Below are 20,856 nucleotides of genomic sequence, written 5' to 3'. Positions count from 1 at the left end.
TTCATTCATTTTTCGAAACCAGTCTGGTATATATAACTATGCCTTATGTTATGCTGTATATATTTGTTCTATTTGATGCTTTATGATTGGCTATATTTTTTGAATTCTTCTATTTTTAGAGTATAAGATTTGGCCCCCTTTTTTCTTTCTTCTTCCCTGCTTATACTTTTTATATATTTCTATATATAATTATTTTTTCTCCCCTTTGGCCTTGTCTCAGGTAGCACTAGTCCATTCAGGTTTTCCCAGGATTGACCTATTGCTTGCGCTTGCGTAGATTTGTCACAGGGTACCTTCACCTGTATTGTCGGTTGGTTTGTAGAGATTCTCTCACATAGACATTTATGTCTACCCTGAGACATTCCATAGGTTATTTTTAAATACAGCTTTTTTCAGTATTTGGGTATACTGTTTATTTTTTATCCTTTATTCTTTGTTTTCTTGGAAGTACATTACAGTTTACTAATATATGGGGTCCCACCTCATAGACATCTACTCCTTTAACTACTATTCTTGTTCTTGATTTCTGAATAGTGGCAGGCTCTTTTAGAATTATTATACCTAAACGTGGAGTATCTGCCCTGTTTATTTTTAACCACTTGATATATACAGGTATATTTTCAAGGGACCGAACATGAGATCTGTTACTGAGGGGACTAGATATATGTGTTATTCTAGCAGTCTAGAAATACAATTAAGATTTATACTTTTCTACACTCTAGCCCTATCAGTAACAACTTTAGTGCAGGCATTGAAGAGTCATAGCTATTAATATTTACTTTTTTGCAGGTTTGCACAAGTCAGATTGTTTACAAAAAATGTTTACAAGAACTAAGCACTTTATTGCCTTGTGATTACCTTACTCGTGCTGCTCTGCATATTTGCACAGATCGAATTGTTTACTACGCCAATTTGTACTTGCGCTAGGCACTTTATTACTCATCTCTATGGCTCGAATTTTTATCATGCTAATTAGCATTGGCACTATGCACTTTATTAACTGATGCTTGCTGAGTCATTTTGATGCTTTTATATCAATGTGGTAAACTCTTTTAAATCTATATTTAGATTAAGGACATCTTTAAAGTGTACAATTCATCTGTACTTATGAGTAACTAAGGACAATCACACACTGCGTTTTCTTATCACACACACTAATGGCAATATGTGGTGTTAAATTACAATGCTCGCATTTATGAAGTGAATGGATGGTTATAGCATGCAATATGGAAAGTGGTCACTGACTTTGTCAAATGTAGTGCACTATGCACTAACATTTAACTTTCCATATTTTTCACGCAATCTCTAATTTAATTTAACAATATTTTTTGATACGTAATGCTCGAGCTAAAAGTACAAAGTCAATTTACCTAGCAATGTTATTTTCATTTTATTGCGACTACTTTTAATTTTTCGTTGTCCCGCCAATAATTGCCAGTGTAAAGATGTCTGCCGCAGTTAGAACCAAAGAGGCATTGCAGCCTTCAAAGGAGACACTCTATCTGCCTTTCTGGGGATAGAGACTGTGGAGCCCTTTTAAGTCACTTTGACTATGTTTTGTATTATCCACGTGACCAAACGGTGTGTTACCGCAAACCGCATCGTCTTTGCAGTTTTCTTTCCATGTTGACTGATATATAATAAAAGAATTTCCAGTCTGGGCGAGTTCTGGTGTTCCTGTCTTCTGGTAGAGAGTCACCTTGACGTCCTCTACTGTTTTAAGGAGTGCAATCCGGCAACTTTTGCCTGGTCCCTTCACGGATCAGGTTTCACAGGTTTTTTTTGAATATATATATATATATATATAGGCAGTTACTAGTAAATTCTGAATTCAAAAAGTAGGCTTGAAAACAAAAGGGGGTTTCAGATGGAAGTTGCCATGTGTCTGTTCCAGACTCCTAAACCAATCCATAGAGAGAGGCTGGACTTGGGAGGAGAGAGAAGGGTTGCGAGAACTCTTGCAGGGCACTGGCCAAAATTGAAATCTTTATGGTGTCATCATCGCTATATAAAGTGGATGAACTATGGGAGAAGGGACAGAAATACTGAAATGTACCATCTGACAGCCACAAGGAAACGCCAGAGGAGATTGCTGAGCAATGCATCTGAGTGAAGCTGTCTATTGCAGGGGAGGCCTATTGAGAGTGGAGTGACCAGACCCATGCCCTGTTCTCCAAATGGTTTATAATATGCAGATAGTTTCCTGAACTTTAAACCGTGACTTTCAATGTAAGTAGAATTGATCCAATTGAAACCAAAGGTGGGGGAATCTGCAGGCCTTAAAACCTTTTCCTTTCTAGTGGGCTGGGGCCGGGGGGATCAAATTTGTGTAGATCCTTATCCTATTTAACAAAAAATATTAATTTAATTAATTCCCCTTGGCAGAACACCATGGGGCGATTTTTGTTAAAATTTGAAATTAACAAAGCTCATTCACGGTGTGCGCTGAAAACTATAAACTGTAATTTAATTGGGTAAACTTTTGTTCAGCTTCCCCAACACAGGCCATTATGTATAGGGGGGGTCTGAAATCCAAAATTCTCAAATCCTTCCCAATTTTTACCATCCAGATTCCCCAACACAGGGCTGTAAATCGAGGGGCGGTGGGGGAGGTCTGGAATCCTACATTATTGAACCTTCCCAATTTTTCTGTCTGACTTCCTCCAACGCAGACCAAAGTAGGGGGGTGTCTCAAAAATCCACTGCTAAATCACCCAGTGTTTATTTACTGCTAGCCTTTGAAGTGCGTAGGAAAACCAAAATTGTACAGCATTATGTAAAGTGATGTTATCCAGGGACAAAGCTTGATGGTCATTTATTTTGAAATGTACAGAAAGTCAAATATTGTGATTTAAGTGTTTCCAACCAAATTGCGTGAGTTACTTATGTAGAGAGAAGCTTATTGTGCCACAGATAAAGTGGTGTGTGACATTTTAGAGTGTTTTTCTATTACCTACCATCGAAATAAATACAAATATATTTCCTGTACACGGCATGGTTCTTGGCTTATTGGTAGCACATGGGGAGGGATCCAAGGGCTATGATATGCATCAGAAATAAAGCTGAATAAAGAATTGACATTAAACTGTTTATTGTGTGACACCTAGATTGGGAAGGGAAGGAACTCCCTCTGTTGAGGGTGGCCTCTCAATAAACCATTAGATTATTTTGCATACAAAAAGGAAAATGTCGACAGGGTATTATTATAAGTCCACTGCCGCAGAGATCTTTCTTAGCGGACTTCACCTTATAAACATGTAAATCATCATTCATGATGTATTCGAAATGCAGTATTCATCCCTCACCCTCATTGGCTACCGCCTATTTTCATGCTAATAGTCACATATGGGCCCTTCTCCAATTGGTTGTGTCGCCTTCTCTTACATCTTCTCCACACGTGGGTAACGACCTCTCCACCTCGAAGCTCTGCAAAGTAATTGGTTAAACTTAAAAAGGCACCACCCTGTCTTTACTCCTTACCATGTGATGTACAACTGGCCGTCAACGTGGACTCAGCAGATAACTTCGAGGACTGCATGGTCCTTGCAAACAAAGCAACTCTTTTCTCATCCCAGACACACAGGAAGCATGCCTGGAAGCAGAAAAGCAACTCTTTCTGCACCCTCATACTCGGCCTGCCGGCTTTCTCCCATTTGGATGATCGCATTCCTACCTAGTTGTTCAAAGGTATAGCTAGATAAATTTATATGTGGGTGTACGTGCATGTTCCCTATCATGCCTGGGAATTAGGATGTGATAATCTGGCAAGAGACAGGGCCTCGTTGTTCTGTGTTTCCAACACAGCCTGTGAGGATTTAGGCCTACTCTTAAATGCGGTGTTAGTTAATGTTATAAATGTCACCTGCATGCAATGTATTTTATGTGACACTACCGTAAAGAAAACTGTTAGTTTCCTCTGTATAGGCTTCCGAAATACGTGTGTATCACGCCATTTGCTCCCACCCATAAGGTTCCCCTCTCCCTCCTACACCATCCTCTACACACATTCGCCATGTGTTGATATATTTTCCGCAATCTAAATCGTTTGGGAGGGGCAGTGATTTGAACATGCATCCCAACATTTGCCTAATGGTTAATTCTTCTAATTTAACATTTCTGTGAAAGATCTGGGGATCCGAAGCGAACCGGACAATGTACTAGAGGCAAAATGAGCACACCCGAGACTACATATCTTCGAAGGGCAATGTAGTAAAATTGGTGGAATAACATATTAGCACTGCTCAAACTTTACATTTGCCACAAGACATTGGCTAGTGATAATTGACTCTTGGCAAGTAAGAAATGGCGTGCTGTGTGTATCCGTAAAATTGAGATGGCAAGTGACTTTTAATGCATGGCTGGTAGCTTGAGATTTTGCCCCCTGATTTCAGATATGCATTTGGAATATTCTACAAAGTGGAATGTCAAATGCAAGGAACGAAACATGCTGTGGGTTCAGATTTGAGAAGGTGACTGATGGATTTCTAGAATCTGGCCTGGACGATCAATTTTAAGAAGTGACCCAATCTATAGCGTACAGTGGAATTCTGAGCGGTTACCCAAAACCCAATCATGGTAGCAATGGAGAGCGATCAAGCTTATTCTCAGGAGAGTGTGAGTGGAATCAGGGGTCCACAATAATTCAATTCAGACAGAAATATACAAAAATACTATATTTATTCTAGGTCCAAAACACACACTAAAAAATGAAACAAGCAGGTGATTGTATCGCCCAACACTCAATAATAAACATATATTCAGTCGCCATAGGTTCTTAAAATGCATTAAATTGCCTAAATGAATAAAAGAAGGAAAGTGATGCAGTAAAATGGAACCAAGTGACAAGAATTATTCACTAGCATCACAAATCCAATCCCTATGATGACTTGGGCCTTGTGCCCAGAAGTCACAATGCTTATCTCTAGAATGTATCTGATGGACGTAAAGTACTTGTGTTGGTGATTGTTCAAGAGACAAATGCTTTGTGTTTACTTACACCCCTTCTCTGATTTTCCCAGAGGACTGGATTGGTAAACTGGGGGTCGCTGGAGGTTGGTTTTCCCACCGTTGGTTCCGGTGAGAGGAGCCCGGGAGCTGCGGGTGCAAAGAATCTTCCGGTCAGGTCCAGAAGCAGAGTGCAGCCCTTGGCAATGGAGTAATGCAGAAAGCACCAATGCAAACGTCTTTAGGGCACTTCACAGGATGGGAAAAGGTGAGTTCAAGCGATGGGCACCGCACACAGATGACGGCAGGCGTCCTTCCAGTCAGAGTTCAAGGGGACCTTCAAGAACCAGATCCCTTGAAGCTGCGAGGCTGATATTTGTCAGGAAGGCAATTAACACAACAAGCTGGTCACCCCTGAAGTTCTGGCTGCAAATGCGGAACAGCGAAGGTTCTAGGGAGGTAGCCCACTATAGAGCTGGTCAGTCCACCGGGTGGTCCAGGGACATTACTGAAGGCTCATGATGGCAGGATACTCGAGAACACATCGAGACCGGTTGGCCCCTCTAGTCCATGAGTTGACACACCGCACAGAGCCTTTGCAGATTAGGTAGTCCAGCAGGGCTTCACCAGATCCAATGCGGGAAAGAATGCTAGGCCTCTTCATGAGTCTTCTTCGGATCATCAGATGGCTGCTCTTCTACACAGGATTATTGGCTCCAACGCTGATTTGCCAACATTGCTGCAGAAGTCCTCTTCTTATCCAAAAACTAGCTTGGCAGCAGGTCCAAGGCCACCAATGGTAAGGATCTGCACCATTCAAACAGTCAGTAGTTCTCCAATCGGGGACATTGGTTTCACTCATGCTCCACGTAGACTCTCTGGCTCCAGTATTTGTAAAATGGGACCAGCCAGTCCCTCCCAATTCCTGAGCTATGTGCACACATAACATCCCTAGCCTGTGATAACAGTAGCTTTCCCGGGCAAGTGCATGAACGTAAATGGCATTTCCTGATCCCGCAAGGCAGGAAGAAGGTCAAACAACAATATAGCCAGAGAACAAGTGATAATCTTGTGACATGGCCATTTTAGGGCCTTGGCCTCATTTTGTAGCTATACACGGTAAATGTGAATGCACACTAGAAATAGCACAAAAGGGGTACAAATATAATTGCTGTCACCAGCGTGTCCTTAGGCACATATAAAAGAAACCAAAAAGTGCAAAAGAGGAGGTGATAAAAAAAATGCCCTTTGCACTGCATTATAAAATACTGTCTGCAAGGTTAAAAAGTTACGAAAGTGTAAAAGTCGAAAGGGAAACGTAGTTTCCCAATACTGATAGTCAGAAGGACTGATCAGTTCCCCCATAACAAAATGAGCAAATGGCCAGGGAGTGAGTTGGGACAGGTACAAAACCAAAAGGTTCGGGGGTACATAGATATATGCTGGGAAAGTTGCTAAAAGAGAAGCCTTTCCTGTGACAAACAAACTTGAAACATACTTCTGCACGGCAACAGAGGTTATGAACTGCTCCATTTGAAGAGAAAGGGAAAGACCATTTGTGCAAAAACCTGGTCCCAGGTTATATGGCTGCATACAGCTGTTCACACTTGCAGCTTCATTTCGTTGAATCATGTGCCCCCCACTCTGATCCTCGTGAGGTGAGAAGGGCCTGGCATATGGGCCGTTAAGCGTTGAAAGAAATCCACAAGTAGTTGGGAGGCATCGGCTCCAGGAGCCCTGTCAGAATCAGTACCCGGGCAGATGCTAAGGCCGGCTCTGCAGCCTAACCACAAAAGCAAAAGGAAAAACACAAGCATTGGCAAAGGCAACAGTTTTGGCTTTTGTGTGGGCATGGGAAGTTCCTAATACGTATACGCAAGTCAAAACTGTTGTCTTTGCCAATGCTTAATTTTAACAGGAGTTCATTGAACAACATGCATAGTGCTTATAAATCGGGTGGTTGAAGGTAGACCTAATTACAGTATTTTTATTGCACCAGTAGCACATTTACAGCTCCAATTAAGTCATCAACTCTTAGACGACTGCTTTGAAAAAACTCTGGCAGGCACTTTGAGCACAACGTTTGATGGTAAGGCTTGAAAAAGGTAGCTCAAAGACAACCCAGGAGGATGTGTTTTGGGCGGGAGGGGCAGGAACTGGATGGGAAGGGCCATTATGATTAGCATTGCCATGGAGATTCAATTGGGGTTGGAGGGTAAATAACTCAACAACAACTTCAACCTTTGTATTTCTCTTCATAAGAAACTAAATCCACACACAGCAAAAACAATTACACCCAAACCACCCCCACACCCGCACACCAAAACCACCTAACCTTCACCAACAAGGAACAAAAGAGATAAAAAAACCAGCAATAGGGTCCGTTTTCAGATCCGACCAGAGCACCTGGAGACCATGAAAATGACAGCAGTAGTCGGTATAAGCCACCATAACATAAAACATTTCTCCCTAGCTGTACTCTAATGCAATAGTTTTGGGTTATAGCAAAACTAAAAATGCTCACTTCACGCCACGGAGCTCGTTTATAATGCAATGTCTAGACCAGGGTTGTCCAACTCCAGGCCTCGAGGGCCGGAAACATGTTGGCTTTTCAGGATCTCCCTCATTAATATTCATGAGATAAATGTGCATACAAAGATTTGAAATGTATGAACATTTCCTCTCATGAATATAAATGAGGGACATCCTGAAATCCCATCAGGATTCTGGCTCAGGCCTGGAGTTGGGCAACCCTGGCCTAGAGCAAATTGGTCGGTTCCCTGTGTTAAAATCGCAGCAAAAATTTCCATTTACACAGATATTGCGGCAAAAAGGTTGTGGTTTCGCCGCCACAATCCATGTAAAGGATGCGGGGGACACCCCGCAACCCCAGACCCATTATACCATTTGAGGGGAGCGGGGGACACCCCCCGCAATCCCCGCTCCCCTTAAATGGTATAATGGGGTACACATTTTCCCCGGTCAAACCATGGCATTTTTACCGCGATTTTTTTGTAAAGGCGATATTTTTGCCCCCTGGGGTCTGGCATGCCTTCTTTGAAGCAGCGACCCCTCTTAAAAACACTCAGTGTTTTGTTGCGTTATTATCCAAAGCGTAAGCGAGCACTGATATTGGTACTCTGAATACACAGGAATAATCACATATGAAAAGGAAAGTCGTTGCGCCGTTTTGCTAAAAGCAAAAACAAACATGAACAGTACAGATTAGCCACATTCGTAACAGCCTGCCGCAGAAAGCCACACGCCTAGGTCCGTCCAGCCTCTTAAATAAATACCGCAATCGCCCAGTCCAAACCTATCTGATCAAATATAAAGCATGCCATCACTGATATCAAACATTGCGCTGTGCCACTAATATCACGCTCTGATGCCTACAGTAAAGCCTTTGACTGCAGTTCAGCTCCGCAGCATGGACTATGTCCTAGTCACAGGTTCATCCTGGGGTTGTGTTGTCCACCATCAGCTGCTCCGAGGACCTTTTGAGCTGGTATTCATGGCTCACGGATCTGGTTCCTCTTTTCTCAACCCTTTTCATTGCAACCTCGGCCATCCTTGAATCGGTGCGGCTGGGCATAGGCCCTGTGTCGCCACCTTCCCTGCAGAGCATTCCCTTAGTTGTAAAGTCATTTTATATAAACGAAGCTGCGTGCCATTGTAGATAGATAAGTCAACTAGTTCAGCGCTTGCTTCATAGAGAGATGCGTGGGCTACTTCTTGCAACCTGAAGTCACAGATCGCAACTGGCGGAGCTGGCTCTCTGACCCTGTTATGTTATCCATTTTGTACAAAAGGTACAGCGCAATTTACGCCAGAAGGCAGCTTGGCACTAGAAAGACTTCCAGAGCAGGCAGCAGCAGCCCCGACACGAACTATCAAAACAAGCAGGGCTTTTAGAGAACGGAGAAACTGCAGCTGAGCCACAGTAGAGCGCAGAGCAATCTGCAGGGCGTTCCATAGTTTGGAAGCCGCCACTGAAAAAGCCTTTTTTGTACTTGGGTCGATGCATTTCAATACCATTACCCTGGGTAACCCACTCCTATCAGCAACAGAGCTGCGCATGAACCAATCTGATGGCGCAGAATGTGAGCAATAACCGCCGGCATCAAGCCACATTCCAACATTGCAAACCATCTGCCTTGGCCCATCTCACAGATCTTTTTACATTTACTTTAGAGTGTGCCATCGAGTCCCTCCCTGCTCCTTTACTCCTGCGCTGCTCTCTGTCGTCGGTAAAGCTGCTGTGGAAGTAGAACGTGGACTCCTTCGTCTGTGGAGTGGAACTCAAGTGTTTAACAAAAGATTCCTTATTACAAAAGTAAGATAGTAGCCAGACAAAATTGTATTTAGTAATGTTAGGTTACATTCTTTTTTTCTACCTGAAGGTGACAATATGCCTTTATGGTAAAAAATAAAGCTTAAGAGTATAAGAGTATGTATTCTTCTTTTTTTAATTTTATTTTCTATTTAAATACAACAAAACATGAAATGTCATCAAGATTAGAATAACTATATACATAATTATAAAACATCACATAGATACCCCCTCCCTCCCAAATTTACACGTTCACATCATATAATATACAATTATCAGGTTCATTACATTGCATGAAATGTTCCCCAAATCTTCATAAACAACCCAGTCTTGCCTTGATTCTTATATAAAAATCTCTCCACATCCGCTAGATTTTGCATTTCATTCAACCATACTTCTTTCTCTAAAGTAATATCATATTTCCAATTCCTGAGGATGATTTTTTTTACCCACCATGGCACCTCTAAATAGCCACTTCTTTTGGCATTGAGTGAGCTCCTCCAGGGTTACATCATTTCCCTGTATCAATGTTTCAAAATCAAAACCAACCTGTTCATTCAAGATCTTCTCCAAAATGATACGTATTGCACTGCTTAAGTATGTATTCTGTAGGTCCCAGCCATGTGTGCTTGGTATTCTTCCTGTGCATCTATGTATGGAATTGATGTAAAGCAAATCAGCCAGTAAGCAATGGAGCATACAGGTAGAGGGATACTAATGTCTGGCAGAGGGACTCCCAGGACCCCCCCCCTTGTTAATTTGCATATTTAAGTAACTTTGGGTCTCACCCTAAATTACTAGAGGAATCCAGACGTGGACCCCTTGCTCACTATTCTTAGAGAGGCACAGATCCACCCTACTGATGAGGTCCTACCAGACCGAAACCTGTGTCTGGGGTTTCTGCTGGTACTCTTGTTCAGAGGAGAATTGCCTGGCATTTCGGTGCTGGACTGCCCCAGGGCAGGACAAAGACTGATATGTTTGGGATATTTCTTCTCTGTGAAAGATGGTTAGATAAAGACTCTGGGTAAGTCTCTCAGTAACCAGGACTAATGTCTGGCAGAGTGACTCCCAGGACCGCCCCCCCTTGTTAATTTACAGGTAGAGGGAGACATGGAGGTGTTAGTTGCATGAACGCTCGATGAGGTATTCCTTGAACAGCAGGGTCTTCCGTTCCTTCCGGAAGTGCAGGAGAGATGGGGCCAATGTGATGTGCATCGTATACTATTTTAGGGCCTGGTCTTGATGTTTTTCTTCTTGGATCTCAGAGTTTAGTCTGAATATGTTGAGGCTTCGTGTTGAACAGAAGCCTCCAGACACAGTGAGCTTTGCAGCCAGGTAGGATGGTACTTTTTTTGCCCTTGCCTTGTATGTAATGCTGGGGGATTTGATGGCAAAGTAAGCTTGGATGAGTAAAGCTTGGCTCTTGGAAGGTTCACAGGATGGGGGTCATATATATTCAGTCCTAAAATGAGATTGGCTGATGTGTGCTGGGCAGCTTTCAGTCGGGACAGTAAGGAGGTTGGAACTCCGATGAGGACCAAGGCATGGACAACTGTTCATAAACCTGCGGCAGCGAAGAAATACTTGAACTTGCAAAATGGACTGAGCTGGAATCACACTGGCAAAGGTCTCCACAGGGTGTCGGTCTTAGAAACAATAAGAAAACCAAAGTCAGTAATGGCCTTTGCGTAACGGAGGGACACCACACCAATCGGCGCTCTGCACAGGCCATCACTGACTGTCCATGTCCTAATACTCTCCTGCGAAAGTAATGTAAGAAATTGCACACCAGAGTGGGTGCGTTTTTTGCTTTGCTGTTGTGCAATAGTGCAAGTGTAATGAGAGCAATCTTTCAAGTACACTCTCTGAGAGGTGTTGGTCCTACAGGGGGGCTACACCATATGCACTGTAAAGTGTTGTGTAGAATGCAGGTGTGGCACCACTGTAATGTACATTCCTCCATTCATTTGTTTTCTTTTCTTGCCATCTCCTCAATGTCCCCCTCCTTGTCTGCTGAGGAAACGTCGGCTCAATGGGGCAAAGAAACGGGCCGTGATCATTTGCCATGATGAAGCCATGGAGGTTCTGATGCTGCCCCTCAGTGGGAAAAGGTCCACTGAATCCAGGGAGGATGTGAATCGCTGCGGATCATCACAGGGCAGGCACTGAGCGGGGAGCTAAGTGCTTTTCAGTGGGACTTTCCCATTGAAAAGTGCTTGTGAAACGGGCCCTAACCGTCCTCTGAAAGCGAATGATAGTTCTTTGTCAGCAGGGTGCTAATGCCGACAGGGGTGGACTGGGAACCAAAAGAGGCCCTTGAAATTGTTTTCAAAGTGGCCCCACATTACACATTTTTAGCAAGCCCAACCCTTTTCCTATGGGAAAATGTGGAACTACCACACAAAAGAGGCCAGGGTGCAGAGGCCTACCAGGAAATCTCCAGAGTTCGCTATACGCCAGTCCACCCCTGAATGCCGACAAAATTGGAGTGAAAGGCAACTGATGCTGGGGGCTGGCAAGGCAGCCTGTAACGTATGCGCTGCAAAGCACACACTCAACGTCTTGAATTAAAGATACATGTTGCTGTGTAGTAGTAATAATAATATAATAATAATAATAATGTGGCACTTATATAGCGCTACAAACCCTCAGGTATCTGAGCGCTGCTTATTATTACCCACGGTGTGTGGTGCTCATTTATCGACCTCGGAAGGATGAAAGGGCTGAGTTTGGCCCCGCCGGATTCGAACTTGCGTTAGCAGGCTCTGCACGGATGTCAAAGCAAGCGCTCTACTCGCTGTGGAACTTGACCGGCTTCCACATGTGCGATCACCGCGACGGTCCGGGCTCGCGATCAAGAGTGCTTCCATCGCGGTTGCTGTGGGCGGACTGCCGGGGCTCCTATGCACGTTGCTGCACCCGCCATCCCATCCTCCTCGCCATTGTTCTGTGGGACACGGCCTAGCAAGCGATGGCGCAGGAATGAAGAGGCCAACACGGAGCTCTGCACAAACACCTCTTCTTTATTCAGCTTCAACATACCATAGTAAGATTGCCGACATGGGGGCAGCTACTCCCCCTCCACACCCCCCCAACCTCACGCCCCCAGTCTTGGGGCCCAATTCCACTGCTAGGGTTAAAAGACCCTGACACTGGCTTTGGACATCTCCCTGACATGGGGAACTTGCTTCAAGCTGGAACCCTTACCTGTGTCGCCATGTGGTGAACTGACCCTGCTCTTCCCATAAGCTAGGGTAATGAGCAATCTTTACTATGAAGGAATGGGAACGCACCATCGATTTGTGTGGGGTATTTAGTTATTCTAGAATAACGATGGTCGCAATCAATACATGTTTTGTATTGTGGTTCCTGCTTTGGAGTTAATAAGTGCTTCATGCGGTGTTCGTTAAGAGTATCTCCTCTATAACGGTCGGTTCGCCTTGGCTAATACTTTATTGAAGGGGTGGAGGCTTCCAGCACGTCTAGGCGTGTCTTTTAGGGTTCCTGTCTGACAAACGCCACATCCCAGAGCCTGTTGTGTAGAGAAGACACCGGCACAGTGCGGGCAGGGGGCGCTGTTGCGGTGGCAACCTAGTAACCTGTTTCACCACTCAGGTGGCGTCGCCATAAGAGCCATATGGGGGGGGGGACGCTTCTGTTCTGATCCGCGGGTTCTAGACCTTTAACAGCGGGACATACTGACACCTTTTAATATAATGAAAAGATTCTCTTCCGTGCATCTGGCCCCACAACCACATAGGGGGCCTTTTCAATAAGCAATGCGTGCCACTTGCGTCTGTGCCCACGCCATTCCTCATTTTAGTCCCGCACTGGCACTGCCCACAACAGACCATGGATGCTGACTACCTACCGCCTGCGGGTTAGGTTGTTTTCCAGAATGTTGCCATCCAGGGTATGTTCTATCCCGATATTGGAATAGCCTGTAATTTCCAGGGGTGTGTGTGGAATCCCAGGGTGGCAGCAGGGGCGGCTACATGTTTATTGTTGTTCAACAGTGTTGTGTAACGTGTTTTCTGATCTCCTTCCCTGAATGCGTATTTTCTCACATTTCCACATCTGTCCCGTTCTTCGGAATCTTCTGAATACTAGATTTCCTTGACTTAACTTCCTGTGCCAGGCCGGGCTGTGGAATGTGTTCTCACCACTGCTTATGTCAACCTCCCAGTCAAGTATGCCTCGATTCCTTTCACTTCAAAAGGTTTTTCATGTGCTTTCGTTCCTTCCTGTCTTGGTTGATGTATGCCCAGCTGTGACTTTAATGCCCTCTATTGCCAGGTTATCTAGTTACCCTTCTCGTGTTATTGCTGCCCTTCAGCCTCCCCAGCTCACTGGCATTTTGTCTTGTTCATTTGGCCATTCTTTTTGCTTCCCATCGATTTTTCTTTTCATGGGTTTCCGATGTCTTATCCAAAACTCGGAGACCTGTATCTCACTTGCCAGTGGCTTTGCATCACTCTAACATTGATTTCTTGTCGGTTTCTGCATGTCTCAAAGAATACATGTCTGTGTGGGCCTTACGCCTGTTACCCCAAGGTCATAACTCAAGAAATAAATTGGCTTTAGTGAAGTTGGAACAAAAAGACTTTGTAAAGTCATTAAACAATGTTGTGGTCAAGTACAAGCCTTCTCTCGAGTGTGGAAAAGATTGTACTGTGGAAGAATTTAATTGGCCATAGAAATAAAGCATACAATATTGAGTTGGAGAATTCAAAAGAGCAAGAATGTATTACTTGGCTAGGAAAAGACTACAGGGGCTGCCACTTCCAATGCTGTCTGACAGGAGAGTCCCCGCAGACAATTACAAACATGCAAAAATTAGAAACTGTCGCCTACGTTTAATCCAATATCCCAGGAAAGCAAGAAGAGTGTTCTAGCTCCTCTAAGCGAAACGTGTGATGAACGAACTGGTGCTATAGTCTGTGTAGACACGCACAGGAACGGAAGAACATCGCAAAGCATAATGTACTGGAATTGGCATTAAACCACAATACGTTTCAAAGGAAACATGCATTAAATAACATTTCATGAGCTATTGGACCTGACAATTAGGGAAGCACATTCATCAGGGCCCTTCTCTATCTCTGGCCACCAATGTTTCGCTCTGAAGATGGGGAGTGACCTTGGGCCCCTCCAGGTCTATGATCTGTAGACATTTCAGGATCAACACCTGCTTGAAACACTTGTTTATAGGCACGTTATAAATGCCATATCATATCATATCATGCCAGAGCCGATGGCTACCTTCCTGGCTCATGCCTTTTTTCTTCCCGCAATCCATTTTAACACCAAGCAGTGTTGATCTTTACAGACCAGAACCTCGCAATGTTTCATGTCAGCAAGTGCGGTGGAGAGGTGATAGCGCCGCTGCCCGGCATGCCAGCTGTCCGGCTTTGCCATTGGTCAACTCCCAAAGTAAATGGTGATGGCCTCTAATGTGGCTTATACCCCAACCAGGGTCACTCTGATATGATACAAATGGGAGATTTGACTGGCAGTGGTTCAGTAGATCTTCTAGAGTATGGGTGTTTGTTCTCCTGCTGGGTCTTTATGCGTGGACCCTCAGACTCCAAGAAATGTTCCCTTTAAGTAGCCTGGATGGAGGAAGGACAGTAGTCTCTAGGGGATGCCTTTCTCTTTCTCTGAAATGTGTAGTTCACTTGTCCCATCACTCCTTTACTTTTACTAATTAGGGCATTCCAGAGTTCATTGAGCTTTGCTACTTCAATCGATTGGCCCATCTTTGACCCAAGTCCATGTGCTTAATTTCTTCCACCATGCTGATACTGGAACAACCTCCCCTCTCAGCTCCTCGGTTGATAATCTTATCTGCATGGCTCGGTTGATCATCTTATCTGCATGGCTCGGTTGATCATCTTATCTGCATGGCTCGGTTGATAATCTTATCTGCATGGCTCGGTTGATAATCTTATCTGCATGGCTTCTGAAGGACCACCTTTTCGGTAGGTATCCCCGATGTGTGTCAAGTATGTAAAGATCAGGCTTTATTTTAGCAGGAAGCAGTCAAGGTTTTGCACAGAAACATAATATTACTTCACATTAACCAAGTCCTTTTGAAGAAGAATTAAGCAAGGGTTTTGGGGATGACCTTTTGATTGTGATATTTTAGGGCAGCAATTGCAACCATGAAGTTGAGGTAACTCGCCCAACATATTGTCACGAAATAGGAGTGGAATTGTGTATGGTAAAACAGTGGACACAAGCCAATCATTATTGTGTAGTTAAATGTGAGTGTCAACATTCACACAATATGCAACGATGATACATTTGACCAACTTCCCATTCATTAAACTAATTTACAACATGTTCTATGGGACACCCGCAAAGTCAAGGGTGCGGGGGGCACTTGGTATAAGTGGATGTGAGAGTGAACAGCCAAGCTGTTGTCTACATAACCATGAACAAATCTTGACTTTCTACAAGTCTTACCAATTGGCACTATATAGACATATACCCCTTAATGGCTCTGCTATGGAGATCTTCAATTATCCGCCCCTCTGTACACTATGACATAGTAATGCATACGTTGTGAAAGACTGACCGAAATAATATCATGCTGTTTTCATTCAGACTCCGCCTTCGTGTTTAGGTCATAGGCCTGACTACTGTACACAGCTGTGTCTTCAATATTCAGTCATTTAATTCCTGTATTCCAAACGTGTACTATTGTAAGCCTTAGTGGGGGAGCTAAAACACCCAATGAAAAGTGAATCTCCTCAGAATATCTGTCCTTGCATTTGTAACATTTGTCACATCTGGCCTCAAGAAGACACCACAACTCCCAGTCACAGTTGAAGGGTTTCTATTTTTGATTTGTAGAAAATGGCTCTAAGGGCAGTCCCTCTCTCTCTCATCTAGGGATAGACAGTTCCCCATGAAGACATGCATCTCTAACACCCCAGGCGCTTACTAGACAGGGGTAACTCCTACTAACTAAACGCTATCTGAATTATGTTGGCGTAAAGGAAAATGCTTTGTCCATATAAGCTTCCTCAGGAAACAATCTAGGGATTCCTACTCAAAGATCTCCCCATTATGTGATCTCTCTGTCCCTCGCCCTTCCTCTTCCTACTCTCCTCCTTCCTTCTACACCCAACGTCTCCCGTCTCTCTCCCTGGCTCTTCCACCCCTATGCCAACGATGTTCCTCTCGCTATGGTCTACCTCCAACTTCCAATCTTACTCCCTAGTACTCTGTTCTCCCCTCTCCACACTACCACTCCTCTCTCCTCTCCACACTACAACTACTCTCCCTGCTCCAAACTACTGCTAATCTCGCCTCTCCACATCACTACCGCCCCACCCGCAACCACACTTATTCACTCCCTCTTTCACTCTTCCAGCCACCTTCTCATACGCTCCCTACTCCCCCTGTCACTCCACTCAAACACATGCTCATTCAACTCCTTTTACCACTTTCTCTCACCAACCTATACCTCTCCTTGCACACTGCCTGAATAATGCACCTCCATGTTCCTATGCACAGTCCTTCCTCCACCTTGTCCCTTGATCTGCCTCTCCCTCCTCTGACCTCACCCGAACAAGTCATAACTTCCCATTTCCTGGGTATCTTTTTACCCCCCCCCCAACTTTCCCTCCATTGGCTGACCTACCTTGCTGGTTCCCTGGGCCAAACTATAATATGCAAAGACATAAGGGAGTCTAAGCCCTACCCCCTTCTCTTGTGCGGGTCTGCCTGGCGATGTTGGCCTGTTGCTGTGAATTTGAGAGTTCAGGATCCAGTTCATCTGAGGGTCTCCCAGGCTCAATGGTTTGGGTGAGGAGCCGCTTTGAGGTAAGTGTCTTTATTTAATGACGAAGGTGCTAATAGTCTCTTGGTTCTCTCCTGTTGTACCGTGTAGCAGCTACGCTTCATTCTGTTGCTCATTTGGGTGCATGGTTCCTCTGTAATTCGCGGGAGTCCTTCTAAGGATGTTCTGCTGTCCTCCACTAGCTTTGGTTGACGAAACGTGCAGTCTTCTACAAGAAACAGAATCTGGCACGCATTGGGCGGCACAGGTATGGGGTGATTGACAGTGGTGCTCTGCACACGCATGCTTAACCGTAAGAAGGCACAGGGACTGGTGCTCTACCAACTGCCCCTCTGGAGTAGGACTGGCTCTGGCTTCCATCTTGGTAGGCCTCCCACCCCAGGTCAGGAGGGGATACCCCTTCCCTCTTGACAGGGTCAGTGTGCTGACCCTATCACACATTGGATAAAGCTTTGTGCTTGACCTGTTACATCACTTGCATGGATTATTGTTTAAACCTGGTTCATGAATGCACAGTTGCACATTGCAAACAGCACGTGAAAAGCGGGTATCTACCTGTCTGATTTTAAACCATGTTGCCAGGTGACTACATGTCACCGGGCGCACTGTTTTCTAGTCCTGAGCTTTGTTGCTACTTTGGGTTTTTCTCAAGTACATTTTTGAAATGTTTTTTATTTAATGGAGTGGTGACCCAGGACTACAAGTCCAGAATGAAACGGGTGGCGAAATGAAAGCCCCAGGCTGATGCCTGCTGTCACAGGTGACCTGGAGTGCTCTGGTAGCGTTACTTCTTAATCTGTTTTTCTCTCGCTGACTAATAACTGGTTATAGCACACTTACAAGCGTTGCAGAAAGTTAAACAAAGAGTGACATTTTTATATCGAGCTTCTGATTTAATTCAACGTTTTTTTTGCAAAATCTAAATTGTATCAAGATTTGGTTCTTGATATGTTATATACCTTCTATTTTGCAAAACCTTAATCAAGCCCCAACAGGTATCAAAGTTGAGTGTACACTGTGGGTGTGTCATTCTTACGCCACCTTCCTCTTGCATGCCAGAGTCTTCAAAAGAGAGGCACCTGCCGTGTGTAGGCAAGGAGCAGTGCTTGCTGGTACACCCCATCAAAGGTCCGAACCCGCTTGTACGCCTAAGAGTCTGGGCTCCAGGTAACTGCTGTCAAATGGGCTATAACCAGTAGATCTGCATGTGAGCCATGTTTCTGTGTCTGATACCAAACCCATGGCCCGAGTGTAGTAAAGTGGTTTGGTGGGTGTCTCGGGAGGATAGCTCAGTGGTAAGTGCTCACCTTGGACGACACAGAGCAACACAGTTTCGGTCCGATCTTACAAATCCCTGGGTCAAGGATCATGTTATAAATAACATATCCTATCATATAATTGCAGAAAGATTACAGTTACACTGTTCGCTAGGTTTGAAATGTCTCCACTCACAATTGAGTATCCAATTGACAGGTTGTTGGACTCCTTTTAACCTATGAGTTCACAAACCTCCATGGCAGCCTAAGTGCTACTTAGATACCCAAGTCCTTGCTGGCCTGGAGACCTCTTCCACCACCAAACCTTCTGGACACTGATACCTTTCTCAGGAACAGTGGGACCTCTGGTTATGCCTTTGCAGTCCGAGACCGGCATGTTGCCTCGATGCCATGAAGGGCAGTGTTTGGAAGCTGTGGTGCCTCGGCCCCTTACATCTAAATGGAAGGATCATCGCACTGTTGTTAGGTCCTCACGGATGTGCACAGACGAGCTTCTTGAATCCTAGGGGTGATGCTTCTAGGCTCCCTGCTATGAACAAAATGGGAACTAGAAGTTGGAATCAAATACATTGGCTCTGGGAGAAGTGTTGCTTTGGACTTTATCACTTGAGGACAACCGAGTTGACTAAGACAAACATGCCAATCCGGAATCACCTCAACTTCATCGAATACTCGCAAGTATCTCACCGGCCTCAAATGAACCAGAGCATCGTTTTCACGTACTAAAGGCTTAATCGCAAGCCACTGATGCGCTAGTATAAATTGGCAGAGCTACATTCTGGCACCTTCTGTGATCAGGTCTGCATACTCTGTTTTTCTGGTGCCTTCCTCCCGCCAAGAGAATCCTTGGCTGCCCTTCCTGAAACAATGACATCCACCCGAGACTCAGGTAAACACTTCTCTCTGGAGCGCACTCAGCACTGAGGTGCACTCCGCTCTGACTCCTCTCTGCTAGCAACACCTGTTGTACACAATGGTTGGTAGCTGTCTTAATTTGCCCTGTGCTCAGCCAATCGTAACGTAAGGATCTACTCCCCTGGTTTGAGTTGGTGTAGGGATGTTTTTGTTTTCCATCACTGAACTGTAAGATTCTCTTTGCCTGCAGTCTCGTCTCACGCTTAGCAAGTCTGATGTCCCAAGGTCAGACCGGTATTTCTCCTTTTAGGCAGCTGCCTATAGAAGGTAATGATAAGGCACATAACACGCCAGTCCCACATATGGGCTTTGTGGAGTTCTCACAGACAGAGTGGGGGGTTGAACAGCACCTTGGAGTAAGAAAATACAAATACAACCAGAGTGTGCTGTGAGAGCACAAGCATTTTTTTAAAATGTGTATTTGTTTTATTTAAAACCTTTACAAAATAATGCATGTACAGTAAACATTAAATACATTAGAAAAAAAAGGAACAATAAAACTCATCAGAGATAGAACAACACAATGTGCATTACATACAGCTTTGTACACTTCTGAATTGTTACACCATGGACGCAATGCACATTTCTTCAGGATACCCTTCTCCAATATTAGTTTTTCGATTTTTCATACAATAAAAGTTATAGAGAGCAACTAGTTGTTTTTCTTTACTCATGAACAGCCTCACGCAATTTTGAGTTTAAAACTGTTAAGAAACGAGTGAGGGCAATGATCAAAGCATTGCCAAAGCCATGCCCTTAACCTAACATTGCACCTATCCATCATGCCTGGTCTATACCTATTGGTAAATGCAGGTATAGATGACCATGTATATAATCTCTCTCATTGCAAGGAATACATGTATAGTCTCCTCCTATCATGGTGTCAGTGAGGAGAACCTTTCTTGAACACAGTTGCAAGTATTCTTTAACCTCTTGAAACATGCCCTCCTGCCAGGAGCCTTTACATCTACTGTGGTGTGTTTTACCAAGGGATTCTGCCAAGCCTATCCGAGACTGGGAAACCCACTTCAGATGTCAGCCAGCCCCTGCTTAAGTTAACCGAGCCCCAAACAATCTTCTACGTCAGAACATAGCTTGTGTCAGCAGCAGAGGCCTACGTTCCCCAGCCCTTTGAGGGTGATTCCTAGGTACAGCTTGGCTCATGAGCCCTCTAAAATGAAGAGGACACTAAGAAGAATCTCTGAACATCTTTCATGCTCCCTGTGAGGTGCCTTTACCCACTCCAGGAGTATCAAAGAATACTGAGTCTTTCCTTACTGGTTCGGATCATGTGATGTGATCTGCAGCACTATTGGATGCAAAAAGGATGGAGGATAGTCCAAGAAAGCAGGCCGAGAGGCAGTTAATGTCAGTCACGGAGACCATGAGCAGCAGCAAGGTCGAGACTAGCATCATACTCAGTTGGTAGGATGGTGCCACTTTGCTGAGAGGGTTTGAGAACGCAAGGCATTGGAGGAATCGTAGACACAGGGACCACATGAAACTGGTGTAGGATTTCCTCTTTCCGTGTGGATGAGTTACCAGACTTCAAGACCGAGAGAAGTAGCAGGCAG

General features: G+C 44.5%; 1 protein-coding gene across 2 annotated transcripts in view; it reads left to right on the top strand.

The window, feature by feature from the left end:
- The window catches only part of MFAP3L (microfibril associated protein 3 like), a 317,911-nt gene that overhangs the window by 15,124 nt on the left and 281,931 nt on the right, over positions 1–20,856 (top strand). The gene's annotated exons all lie outside the window — the stretch shown is intronic.

Source organism: Ambystoma mexicanum, chromosome 6q (genome assembly GCF_040938575.1).
Source record: "Ambystoma mexicanum isolate Mex_15411 chromosome 6q, UKY_AmexF1_1, whole genome shotgun sequence".
Classification (NCBI taxonomy): Eukaryota; Metazoa; Chordata; class Amphibia; order Caudata; family Ambystomatidae; genus Ambystoma; species Ambystoma mexicanum.
The sequence above is the reverse complement of the archived record's forward strand: the minus strand, read 5'-3'. Positions and strand labels throughout refer to the sequence as shown.